This window comes from Anastrepha ludens, chromosome 5, assembly GCF_028408465.1.
Source record: "Anastrepha ludens isolate Willacy chromosome 5, idAnaLude1.1, whole genome shotgun sequence".
Lineage (NCBI taxonomy): Eukaryota > Metazoa > Arthropoda > Insecta > Diptera > Tephritidae > Anastrepha > Anastrepha ludens.
In genome coordinates this window covers 48184751-48196936 of record NC_071501.1, presented here as the reverse complement: position 1 = coordinate 48196936, position 12186 = coordinate 48184751, and the positions used below count along the sequence as shown (strand labels likewise).

General features: G+C 37.2%; 1 protein-coding gene across 2 annotated transcripts in view; it reads left to right on the top strand.

Annotated features, from left to right (window-relative positions):
* Nucleotides 1–12186, top strand: part of LOC128863014 (G1/S-specific cyclin-E) — a 42305-nt gene that overhangs the window by 26864 nt on the left and 3255 nt on the right. The window lies entirely within an intron of this gene.

The window sequence follows — 12186 nt, the reverse complement described above, 5'->3', positions numbered from 1 at the left end:
AGAATAAAACAAGGCGAATTATATATTGTTTTCTACTTTTCCGTGACAATCAAACGTACAAAACATTGTTGTTGGTCTAGTGCCACAACCTTTAATAAATGCGCCTTGTATACACTGAAGTTTTAATTGATTTTTTGTGTACTTAGTTATTTTCGAAGCAAATATGTACTCCGATTCTATAAAAAAGATGTGCAATGCACCACAGCCACAGTGGAACGCTTTTTCAGATGACGGAGTTTCGCTTAAATGGTAGATAAAATCATTTTTAAATATAATAACTATTATTTATACATTTTTTTTTTTCCAAGGCTTATGTACTCTGAGTGCCCACAGTCCATATAATTTTAGATGAGTATGAAAAAAGTTCGAAAAAACTTGTTATCGTTTAGTTTTTCTGTATGTTTACAACGCTGTAAATGGAATAAAAATGGAATACTCAGAAAAATTTCACCCACTTCACCCTCTATGATTGGCTACCTACGCCCTTGTATTTACAAACACAAATAAATGTACATATACATGCACATACGCGGTTTAACGATTTTTTCTTAACTTTTCTTGGACAATCATAGTAATACGCCTCGCTGTGTGTACAGCAATGCATTGGGGAGCGTTCGGCAACAGCAGGATCGCTAAGTCTCCATGTAACGTTTGACAACCCCTCTTTGCACTCAAGGTGTTCACGCATGCGCTACTGCTCGATTGCGACTACATACGTGTGCATGAATATGTGTTTTAATAGTGAGTACGCGCAGATGCCGGCTTTTATTTGAATTGTGGCATAGAATGCACAACCTTCGTCAAGGAGTTTTCTTGTGCTTTGCTTTTCTCAGTATTCCTTGATGTTCGTTTTCCTCTCTTCTTTAGAGGGTGGCGTCAGACAACTCATAATTTATTGTACTTTAAGAATTTATTTAAACATTATTTAACCTTTTTGAAGTTTTGTTTTAAGTTATTGTAATTCTTTACTCCTGTATAGAGCCGAAGCAGCGCATGGTAATTTTTTGTGCAACTACAAATCTTTTTCGATTTCCCACATTCGCCCATGTTGATGCCACGTTTGTACGACGGGTATATTTACGGTGTGCATGTATGCATTTTTCATCTCTCTTTCTTTGTTTAATTCCCTTTGTCTTGTCCTTCGTGTGTCTCGTACCATTTTCTTTGGTGTAATGTCAACATCTGCTATTTGCATTAAATACCACCCTTCGTGCCGCTCGGTTTAACAGAACCTTTGAGGATTTATACGTATATTTTGTGTTCATAGCTGCGAGTGTTGCAATACCCTCATCGTAAGAATTGTGCGATTTCTTTAAATATAAATCATAAGTTAAGGTATTGACTTCATATTTACGTAGTTTTGTGAAGCATAGGAAACCACTTTGAAAGTTTTGGTAAACCCAAGAGTCTGCAGAGTGGACAACCTCCAGCCGTATCTCTGCGTCTTATAACGTCTTACTTTCTCGTAATAATTTTAGATTTATTCCTTTCTCCGCCTGGGCTGTCACACTTTCTCATGACCTTTCAAAATGTTGCAGTTGAAGCGGGCAAAAGTGCCACATTTTTTACCCTCTAAAAACGTGATGAAGTTCTCAAAGTAGTTCTCCGAAAATTGGTGAAAAAAGGGGATTAATCGTTAATTTTATTGTATTTAATTCATAATTTGTATACCCTTTTTGAGTGCTTGGCCGAGCTCCTTCCTTCCTTCCATAATGACAAGGGCCGACTCCGAATGGCAGAAGATTTCTTTTATGGCCGGTATTAGAAAAAACTTTCTATCATTTAGTGTTTCATGAACGGAGACTCGAACCGGCGACTTTCGAAAGGTAGTCACGCACGAATCCATTCAGCTAGGGCGGCTGACTTTAATTTGTATAAAATTTGAATTTTCCTTGTTTCTTATTACATATGAAATATACAACATTTTCGCAGGACGCAGAGTAGCATTTTCGTAGGTTTGCCATATGAAAAGGTCGACTTTTTTCAACAAAAGAATATAACGAGTAAACGAGACTGAATTCGGTCCGGACCGAAGTTTATATAAGACCGAACTTTGGCGTGGTTTTCTGCTCATCTTAATTATTCAGTCCATATTCACATCGAATTTAAATTGTTAGCTGGTCAATTTAAGTCATTATCGGATTACACGTGCTTGCCCATGTGGGCATGGTTGGTTGGTTGGTTAGAGTGGTGATTCATCCAGAATCCAACTAGCGCTTCCGCACCATTTTGTTGCGACATCCTCGTTACCAAATTGTTTAACAGTTATTTACAGCAGGACTATATCCAGTCTGTGCGGTTTAGGAACCTTATTAGGTTGTTGACTTCTAAGCCAGACAGCTGCTCGAGACTCTCGAACAGCGGTTTGCCCAGGGTTAACATTCTGTCCTTCCATAGGGCAGGGCATTCACAGAGGAAATGGAAGATTGTTTCTTTTTCCCCCGGTTGTTTACAACTATGACAGTATGTGTTATGAGGGATGCCCATTTTGGCGGCTTGTTCTCCGATAGACCAGAAGACAGTTATGACTGCCGTAAGTCTACAGGTGTCTCGTCGTTTCATGTTTATTAATGTCGACGATTGCTTGAGGTTGTAGGTGGGCCATAACGTTCTGATTTTGCATTTCGTCTGGTCTCTCCATCTACAATCTGCAATTCGAAGGTATTTTAGTGAAATTGCATTCTTGACCGCACCTAGTGCAAGATCGCTATTCATGGCAGATCCCCCTCTTGCCAGTTCATCAGCTTTTTCGTTACCTTCTATGTTCCGGTGTCCCGGGACCCAAATTAAGGTTACTCTGTGGTTTTCACTCAAGTTGGTGAGGCTACTCCTACTTTGCTCCACCACTTTAGAGGTTGTTATAGTCGCGTCCAGCGCCTGGATTGCGGCTTGGCTATCCGAAAGAATAGCGTTATTGCCCTTGAAAGAGAAATCTGCGATGTGGGCATGAGACCGACCTTTTTTTTTTGCAGTTCATCATTTGTCAGAAGTTTTAGTAATTTTGCAGCATTTTTAGCAGATGAAATATTTTATGCTTTATTTTATGAGGTGGGAGGTGTTCGGAGTTGTATCAACCTAACTTGGATAAAGAATAATATATGTATGGTACCAAGTTTCATTGAAATATTTAAGAATTTGCTTGAGTTATCGTACGCAGTGGCGGACCAACGGACGCACAGACATGGCTCATCATTCTGAGCATTTTGATATATGTATATGTCTTTCTAACTATCCAATATATATATCTATATATCAATCCGGAAGCCTCTATCTGGGCTTAGGCGGTCTTCAGTTTACCCAGCATTTGTTTCTTGGCTTGTCGTTGGTATTATTATCTTATACCTGTATCTTTCAAGAATAAGATCTTATTGAAGAACAATTTCGATATGATATTAAAAGTCAAGCAGAAGGAGCAAAGCATTACTTTTCAAACTACCCTGCCTGAAAGTATGCATTGAAAAATTAAATACGCGTTTTGTTTTACACGATACCATGTGCACTTCCCTATGAATATTTTCCCCGCCTTAAATTAGAAGTCTCAAATAGAATTAATAAATTAAATTAATAAAACTGAACTATGTCTATTTTATATATCTAAATAGTAAATTTGTTTATCAAAATGATTTGTTCTCGTCATAGGACGGGTTTTTTTTTTACTAGTGTATGGGTATTCTTCTTCCAGCCGTTTAAAGTAGCACCGAAAAAATTTCTAAAAAATTAAATAAGCTGTTTTTAAAGTTATGGTGCTCTCAGGCTAACGGCATACATGCACATACACATATGTATGTACGTATGCACATTTATATAAAGGAATTTTTCATTGGTAGAATATAGAAATAGAATGTTAACTCCAAAGCACTGTTTTGGTGGTTGAATGGTATTGAAATACGCGCCGCTTTACTCAGGCCAGAAAGATGCGCAACGCCAGTATCAGTCATCGTTGAGAGTAAAGATACGTTAGTTTTCAAAGTTCTTCTTCACTTTACTCATAAAAATAATATGTTACCAATAAATTTGTAGGAATAAATGTGTCATGATTGTGTTTGCTGTGATTTTTGAATTTGAGTTGAGTTTCGGAATCGTTAGTTGAGACATACCTATTACTTATTTTTCTTTGTTATCGTCTATTGAATGATATACATGTTTTTATGTTTATGTTTTCTTTATATTAAGTTGCTTTACATGCAAAAATGTGCAACTATTTGACTTTCTTTATAGGCGAGCAAATTGTGAGGCGGGTTTATGCAGATGTATGCTACAATTTATGTATGTGTGGTTCTATGCATAAAACACCCTTATCACATTAGGTCATTCATATGCAGCTGCTGTTTTTTGTCTTAAATTATTGTGACTGCTCCGTCCACAGATTTGTCTTGTGTAGAACGTTCATACATATTAACTGTCGCAATTTCCTTGCAAGCGTAAAATTTTCAGTCTCACAATTTGTCTGATGGAGGTTCTTGAGCTTTTTATAAAGCCTTTACATGTAATGTTTATACTTTTAGTTGTTAAGGCTTTTACCGTGGCCATATAATTTCATGAAAATTAAAATAAATACTAAAACATTAAAGAGTTTTTTATGGCAGGCAATATTTACCGTTTGCTTGACTTACGAGCTGATTTTAATGGCATAAAATCGATTGACACAATCTTTAAATTAACGCCAGCTTCAACATCACCGCTTGCACATACGAGTAATATATTATATTTAAACAGTTTTAGGTACATACCTAAAATACCTATTCACATACATACACATATACATATGTACTTGCATATATACATATGTTGTTTGGTTAGATAGATTTGAGAGAATTGCATTATCTTAAGCATTTCTCGCAACTCTCCAAGAACACTACAAATTCGAAATGCATCGCAAGTACGGCGATTACGAGCATACTATGACTGGCTTACCTCGGAATTTTGTTCGGAGACTACAAAAAGTTAACGATTGCAAACAAAATGAAAAATAATTCACACTCATCACAAACACAAATAAGAAGGAAGCCGTCTTGGGTTGACTGAAAGATCCTTGTTTAATTGAACTACCTACTGCATTTTTGTGTACAGACATACACATGCGCACATATGTGCGTGTATATATAAGCAAAAACATAAAAAAATATAAAAAATATCTCAAGGCGAACGTTGGAATTCGTGTAACGTTTTTCTTGTCCAGTATGCTATCCTCAATTTTCTTCACTTTGAATTATGAATATGTGTGTATGAGTGTGCTATCTGTTGTGTGTGTGTGTGTGTTGGAATGAGAAAGCTAAAACCTTCAGTGTGTATCCTTTTGATGCCTTTTAAAACCTTCTCATACCCCTACATAAACGACTACAGTTTGTTAACAAACAACCCTCGTTGCAGCTGCCTTTCTTCGTTGCACAAAGGATATCGTCAACGATCGCTGCACACGATCAGTTTAACATAGATAGTCAATGCGCACGGAACTTGTGCGCATATAAACATATTTTCATATACTACACCCTGTGAACGGTCTCCGGTAAAATAAGTTTCCGCATTTCCCCTTTTTGTATTGCATTTGTGTTCGTGTTTGCAAATTAAATTCGCACTCGAAAAATACACAAATCTATTTCAATACCAAAGGCGGCGAACAGGTGACCTTAAAGCAATGTGAAACTATTCGGTACAAACCAGTGAAAATAATTGATACAACAAAACCAAAGATATATGTAATTTTAAAGCAAAGCTGTGTACATATTTTGAGAATAGATTGAATTGGAAAAGTGCATTTATCGTCCATTCGCGCTTGTGTAACCTCAACCGTCACGGAAACCAAACGCCTATTACATACATATACGTAATTGTAATGAAGCTTGAATGTACTTTTAATTGTACATTTGCGTGAGTGGCTGCGAAGCTCGATTTAATTACTTGCGCCCTTGTATTTCTGAATGCTGCTGCTGTATTGAGGATTTTACTGCAGTTTACATTTGCCATACTGGCCATAGATTCGCTGCGATTCATTTTAGAAGAAGTTAATACGATTATGAAGTGCGAGCGAAAAAGAAAAGTAGTTGAAATGGTAAAGATCCCAAAAAAGTTGTGGAATATAATTACCTTAACTAGATATAAATTTATTATATAAATATTAATAAATAATAAATTTATTATATAAATAATAATAAATTTGTTTACAACAAAACTGAGATTGTGATGCTGATATTTTGTTGCGTACAACAAAAGCGATTTTGCGCAATGCGTAAAGTGTTTTGCAGGCTATCACTGTAAAAACAAAATAGTTGAAATACATTAAAAAAAAGTTAAATACATTTTTTCTTTAAAGAAATGCGGTTGGTGATTGGTGAGATCTATGGTAACTGTCGTTCTTGCTCCAACTACGTAGAGTAGGTTACAAATTGCAAACCGGCGACCATAGCCATATTTTTTGTCACACCGTCAGTGAACTGGGTGCGTTCCATCCGAGGAGAAAAATGTACAATATATATAAAAAATCACTTCAATTAAATGCATTTTTTATGTGTTGCACAAAAATCAAATAAGCGTATTCAGTTAAATGCAACTAAAAAAAAATTTCGACATCATGGCGCCAAATAGCCAAACAATACACACTTAAAAACGCCTCGAATGCATACTCATTGACGGCGCGTTAATTATGAGCGTTACTTGCTATGTAAAGGGTGATCGGGTCGGAGATACTTTTTTCAATAGAGTGACTACTGTCAAGCTAAATATATTCATTGACATGGCGTCATGGAAAGACTTACGCCTCAACAACGTTTACAAATCGTACAATTGTATTACGAAAATCGACGCTCTGGGAAAAGGGTTCATCGCGCGCTCAGTCCAACTTATGGTGTTCAGCGATGAGACCTATTTTTGGTTTATTGCTACGTCAATAAGCAACATTTCTGTATTTGGGCTAAAGAGCAACCCGAAGCCACTCAAGAAAATCCATTGCATACATTGAAAACAACCGTTTGGTGCGGTCTATGGGCTGGAGGAATTATCGGTTCATATTTCTTCAAAAACGAGGCTGGCGCCAATGTAACAGTGAATGGGGAAAGCTATTTCGCCATGATAAACGACTTTTTGATGTCGGAAATTGAAGCACGTGGTTTCCACAACATTTGGTTCCTGCAATACAGCGCTACTTGCCATACAGCCCGTGGAGCAATGGATTTACTGCGTACTTGTTTCGGTGAGCAATTTATCTCTCGTCTCGGACCAGTGGATTGGCCATCAAGATCGTGTGAAATCATACTTTTGAACTTTTATTTGTGGGGGATATGGGAAGTCTAAATTCTTTGTGGATAAACCAGCTCCGATGGAAGGAAGCATTGGAAGCCAACATTAGTAAAGCTATTCACGAGCTACCGACAAAAGTCCTCCAACGCGTGATTCAAAATTGGTGTTTACGGATGACCGAATTACGGCGCAGTTGTGGCCAACATTTGAAAGGGATTACCTTTAAAAACTAAAGGGCATGAATGGTTTTACGAAAAAATAAAATAAAAAGATTGCCCAATCAGTTTGAATTTTCGTTGTTTTATTTAAATTTATGTTCCGATACTTCTAATCTCTTTTTAATATCTGCAGGTTAAGATTTAAATACAATGGAAATCGAAACTATTTGTGGTCTGTTCGGGCTAATTCAAATGTATTGAAAATTTCTTCTGAAATAAAATATTCTAAAGACTGTCGTTCCGACTGGTAACCGATTGGACCGCAACCGAATGGGATGGTGCGTGATTACCATTCGGAATTGCACGGGTTGGAAACGCCGGGCACGAAATACCAAATTATAAAAAAAGTTTTTTTCTAATAGCGGTCGCACACCGGCACGCAATGGCAAATCTCCGACAGTTTTTCTGTCGTGAAAAAACTCATAAAAAACCATCGAAAACGGCATAAAACCGTAGGTCGATCCATTTGTGGGAAAATGTGTAGGCGTGCACCTCAAAGAGGAGGAGGGGTTCAGGCAAATACTCAACAAAAGGGTGTAAGCGTAAAGGTGTACATACATTCAAGACTGTCGTTCATAAATATGACCTCAATGAGAAAGAAATCAGTTATCTCCTAATGTTACAAAATTTTACAAAATATAATTTTCCCAATTCAAATACATATCTGGACTTGCTGAATGGATCTGGGTGTTCTGGGAATTTCAAGCTCTCTTCAGCTACGGGATTAAATTACATGATTTTTATTCGCCAGAATTTTTTTCGCACCTTCTGATCCATACTTTGTTAATTCCGAAATGGAAGGTGCTGATTTTATTTGAAAATCATTAATGAAATTGTTGTTGTTATAACGTCATAAACGGAACAGGATGGATGAGCTAGGAACTGAGAAATAAGCCACCATCTATTAGATCCAGGATAAAAGGGAGTTGAAAGAGATGAGAAAATGGATATATTAACGCGCAAATCTTCCTGTAGCTAGTACGGCCGGTATACAGTGGAAAGTGGCAGCTCATGCAGGATCGCGAAATCATGCTACGCAGGCACAATGTCAGGGCACTGTCTCACTCCATAGTACGCGGTCAAACTGCAGCTAGTGCAGAACGATTCATGCACAATATGTAACGAAGTCAACGCGAGAAGAACTCTGGAACACCTACTCTACCACTGCCCTGCATTTAGCAAAACACGAATAAACTGTTTGGGTTCTGTGTGGCAGTTCAAAAAATTAGCAACCTACTTAAATTAAAGACAAAATATAAAGTTCTTAAACCCGCCATACAAAAACTTGGTATCACTGTAGCTCAATTTCTGATCTATGTGCGATCTACAGGATGAGCCAAGTCCAACCTAATATAACCTAACGCCATAAACATACTCCATACATGTTGCTGAAGTGATAGGCTTTGGTCGAGTATAAATTCGGGCCGTTTCAGTAATGTATAAGTAGAAGCGACTGTCGTTATTGATATTTGGTATTGCTGCTGAAAACACATTTCTTTTCGAAAAACTGCATTTCAATGTTGCTTATAAAAATGTTGAATTGTTGATGCTTTTCGTATTGGCTTAAAAAAAAAACAATAATTCTTGTCTGAGTTTAACTTTTTATAGAAAAATTCAAACTTAACAATACTATTTTGCGCTATATTTGAGGTTAAATACGTTTTTTTAATGTCGTAATATTATCTCAACTGTTTATCTTCTGACACCACTTTGTATGTACTTTGAGACACTTTCAAGACCTTTAAAAAAACATAACTTCAAATAAAGCCGAAAATCATGTCGTTTGCACTTTTATGCCGGAATATATCGAGTGCCGTGGTCGGGCTGTTTTGAGATTAGTTTCGGACTTAGCTTGTCCCAAACCTTCTCAAAATTATATGTAGTGTACTTGGTTCTGCAAGTCAGAATTTAATTTTGTCCTCTGCCTTATGTACCCTCGTTCTGCAGGTAATTCAGGTAGTGTCAAGCTTTGTCATCGTCTCTGAATCCACGAAAGATTTTGGCAATACTACAACAACAAATTTAGGGGTGAAATTGCAAACAGGATGTAAACAAACACACAAAACAACAACAAAAGAATAGATCACTTACGCATTTAAAACCAACAGAGGACAACACGTAGTAGCATATGCGGACGATGTTGCAATGGTAGTAAGGGGGAAATTCCCCAATACACTCATAGAAGTCATGCAGGATTTACTAAATATGGTTGAAAACTGGTCAAAAGCAAATGGGCTAAGCGTCAACCCCAATAAAACTGAACTAATCCTATTTACCAGGAAACACAAAATACCGAATATAACTCCTCCGACTCTAGGAGGAACGGCACTGTCATTTAGTGATGAGGCCCGCTACTTAGGTCTAATACTAGACCGAAAGCTAACATGGAAGGCAAATGTCGAAGATAGAGTAAAAAGGGCGACAATAGCACTATACTCTTGTAAACAGCTGATAGGACTAAGTTGGGGTCTCTCCCCATCTATCGTATACTGGCTTTACACGGCAATTGTCAGACCTATCCTAACATACGACAGATGCACAAAATATCATGCTTAACATTTTACCAATAGAGCAGTACGGTAAGCAAACAGCTGCCAAAGCAACTCTCAGGCTAAGAGAAATCGGCCTACTCAGAACGAACCAAAGAGGACACTCCTAAATTTTAGCACAATTCCCCTGCATTCCCAACACAACGGATTTCTGTAGGACCAAGGACATCAATTTGTATAAATCCTTCGTCACAGTATTTCCTTCCAAAGAGGAATGGGATAACGGGCTCATTGTTAAGATAAATGAAGTAAACATCTACACAGATGGCTCAAAACTGGATAACAAAGTAGGGGGAGGGGTCTACTCCGACAAACTCGGAGTAAGCCAATCATTCCGCTTACCTGATCATTGCAGTGTGTTTCAGGCGGAAGTCACTGCCATAAAAGAGGGGCTTAAAGAAATAAAAACGAGAGTATTATCCACAAATGAAGTCTTCATTTACTCGGACAGTCAAGCAGCAATAAAAGCGCTGGAATCAAAGACACACTCGTCAAAAACAGTTCTAGAATGTTTTAAACTACTAGATGACGTATCTAAGTGCTACAAGGTGCACCTTATCTGGGTACCAGGCCACAGGGACATTCCAGGAAATTGTAAGGCGGATGAACTTGCAAGAGCCGGTACAACGCTCGATCTCGAACCGGATAAGGCGCTGATACCCATGCCTATAGCCACTTGTAAATTACTTATAGACAGGGAAACCATCAAAAAGGTAAATACAATCTGGCAAAACCTCACAACATGCGAACTAAGCAGACAGACATGGCCGAACTGGAACAGCGGTCGATCGAAGATCTTGCTAAGATTCAACAGGGAATCTATAAGAAAAATGATAGGTGTATTAACAGGTCATTGTTTAATAGGCAGCCACGCTAGAAGGTTAGGACTACCTTACTTCGATTTCTGTAGAAGCTGTCTAAATACAGAAGAAGAGGAAACAGTCAGACACCTTTTATGTGAGTGTGAAAGCCTAGCTAGGAGAAGGCTGCGCACCCTCGATACAGCATTTCTAACCGATGTAGCCCATCTAAAACTAACGAAGCTCTGCTCGTTTATTAAAGCAACCGGATGGTTTGAAAGGGAACACGTAGAGTAAGGATAAGCTCCAGTGGTATCACAATGGACCTGCCGAAGGTCTAAGTGTGTCTTGCGACAACCACCCTACCTACCTAAATACGGAGAACAAAATTTAGTCATACCTTTTTTTAGTATTTATTGTCATAGAAAAAGTTGAAACATATACAAATAGATAGCTTATGTTGAAACTTTTTACATGATATACCTATGTGAATAGATGTAGTAAAATTAAATGTGAAAAATATCCCATTTTACCTACATTAAGCGATCCTATATTTGTGTATTTCAAATATCAAAATTTTTTTTTATTCATGAATTGGAATCATTTAATTTCATGTATTACGAAAAGAAATTAATTTTGTTTGAAAAAGCATAATAAAAAACAATCATTAGTTAATCCATGACCATCATAATTTTTGAATCAAATTTATAATAGTATTGAGTTGTTTCATAAACTTTTATATCATGATACAAATATATAATATCATGATACATAATATAGCATGATATATTATAACACAGGTAAAATGGTGTGATTAATTTTACCTGCACCTATTCACTCACATATGTATCTATTTTAATACATTGTGCAAACCGTCTCCACATATGCTATCCATGGGTATATGTATGTTTCAACTTTTTTCTCTGACTATAAATACTAAAAAAAGGTACGACAAAATTTTGCCCTCCGTATTAATATATAGATTTGGGATGTTTTGTATTTTTGTATTGACACGTGCTTTTGTCCCCAAAATGGATTTGGAAAAACCATAAATATAATTTTTAATTGTGTGTTGTTTTGGTCAACGACCCTTAGACACAATAAATTAAGACCCACCCGAAATTCGTAGTTAATTGTTCCGTGTCAAAGACAGCTTACAAACTTCTTTCTACCTCTGGCAAAGATCACTATGCATACCCATACATGCACACATACATAAGTATGTATGGTTGGCTGTGCAAATGAGATGCATGAATATGCGTGGGAGTGTTTTTGTGTTCTGTACTTACAACGAACACCACATACTGCAACAAAACGCCTAAAGCATTTGTTGTGTTGCTCCGAGTGCAATTTCGTCTGCTCCAGGCACCGCTCGATCACTTTATA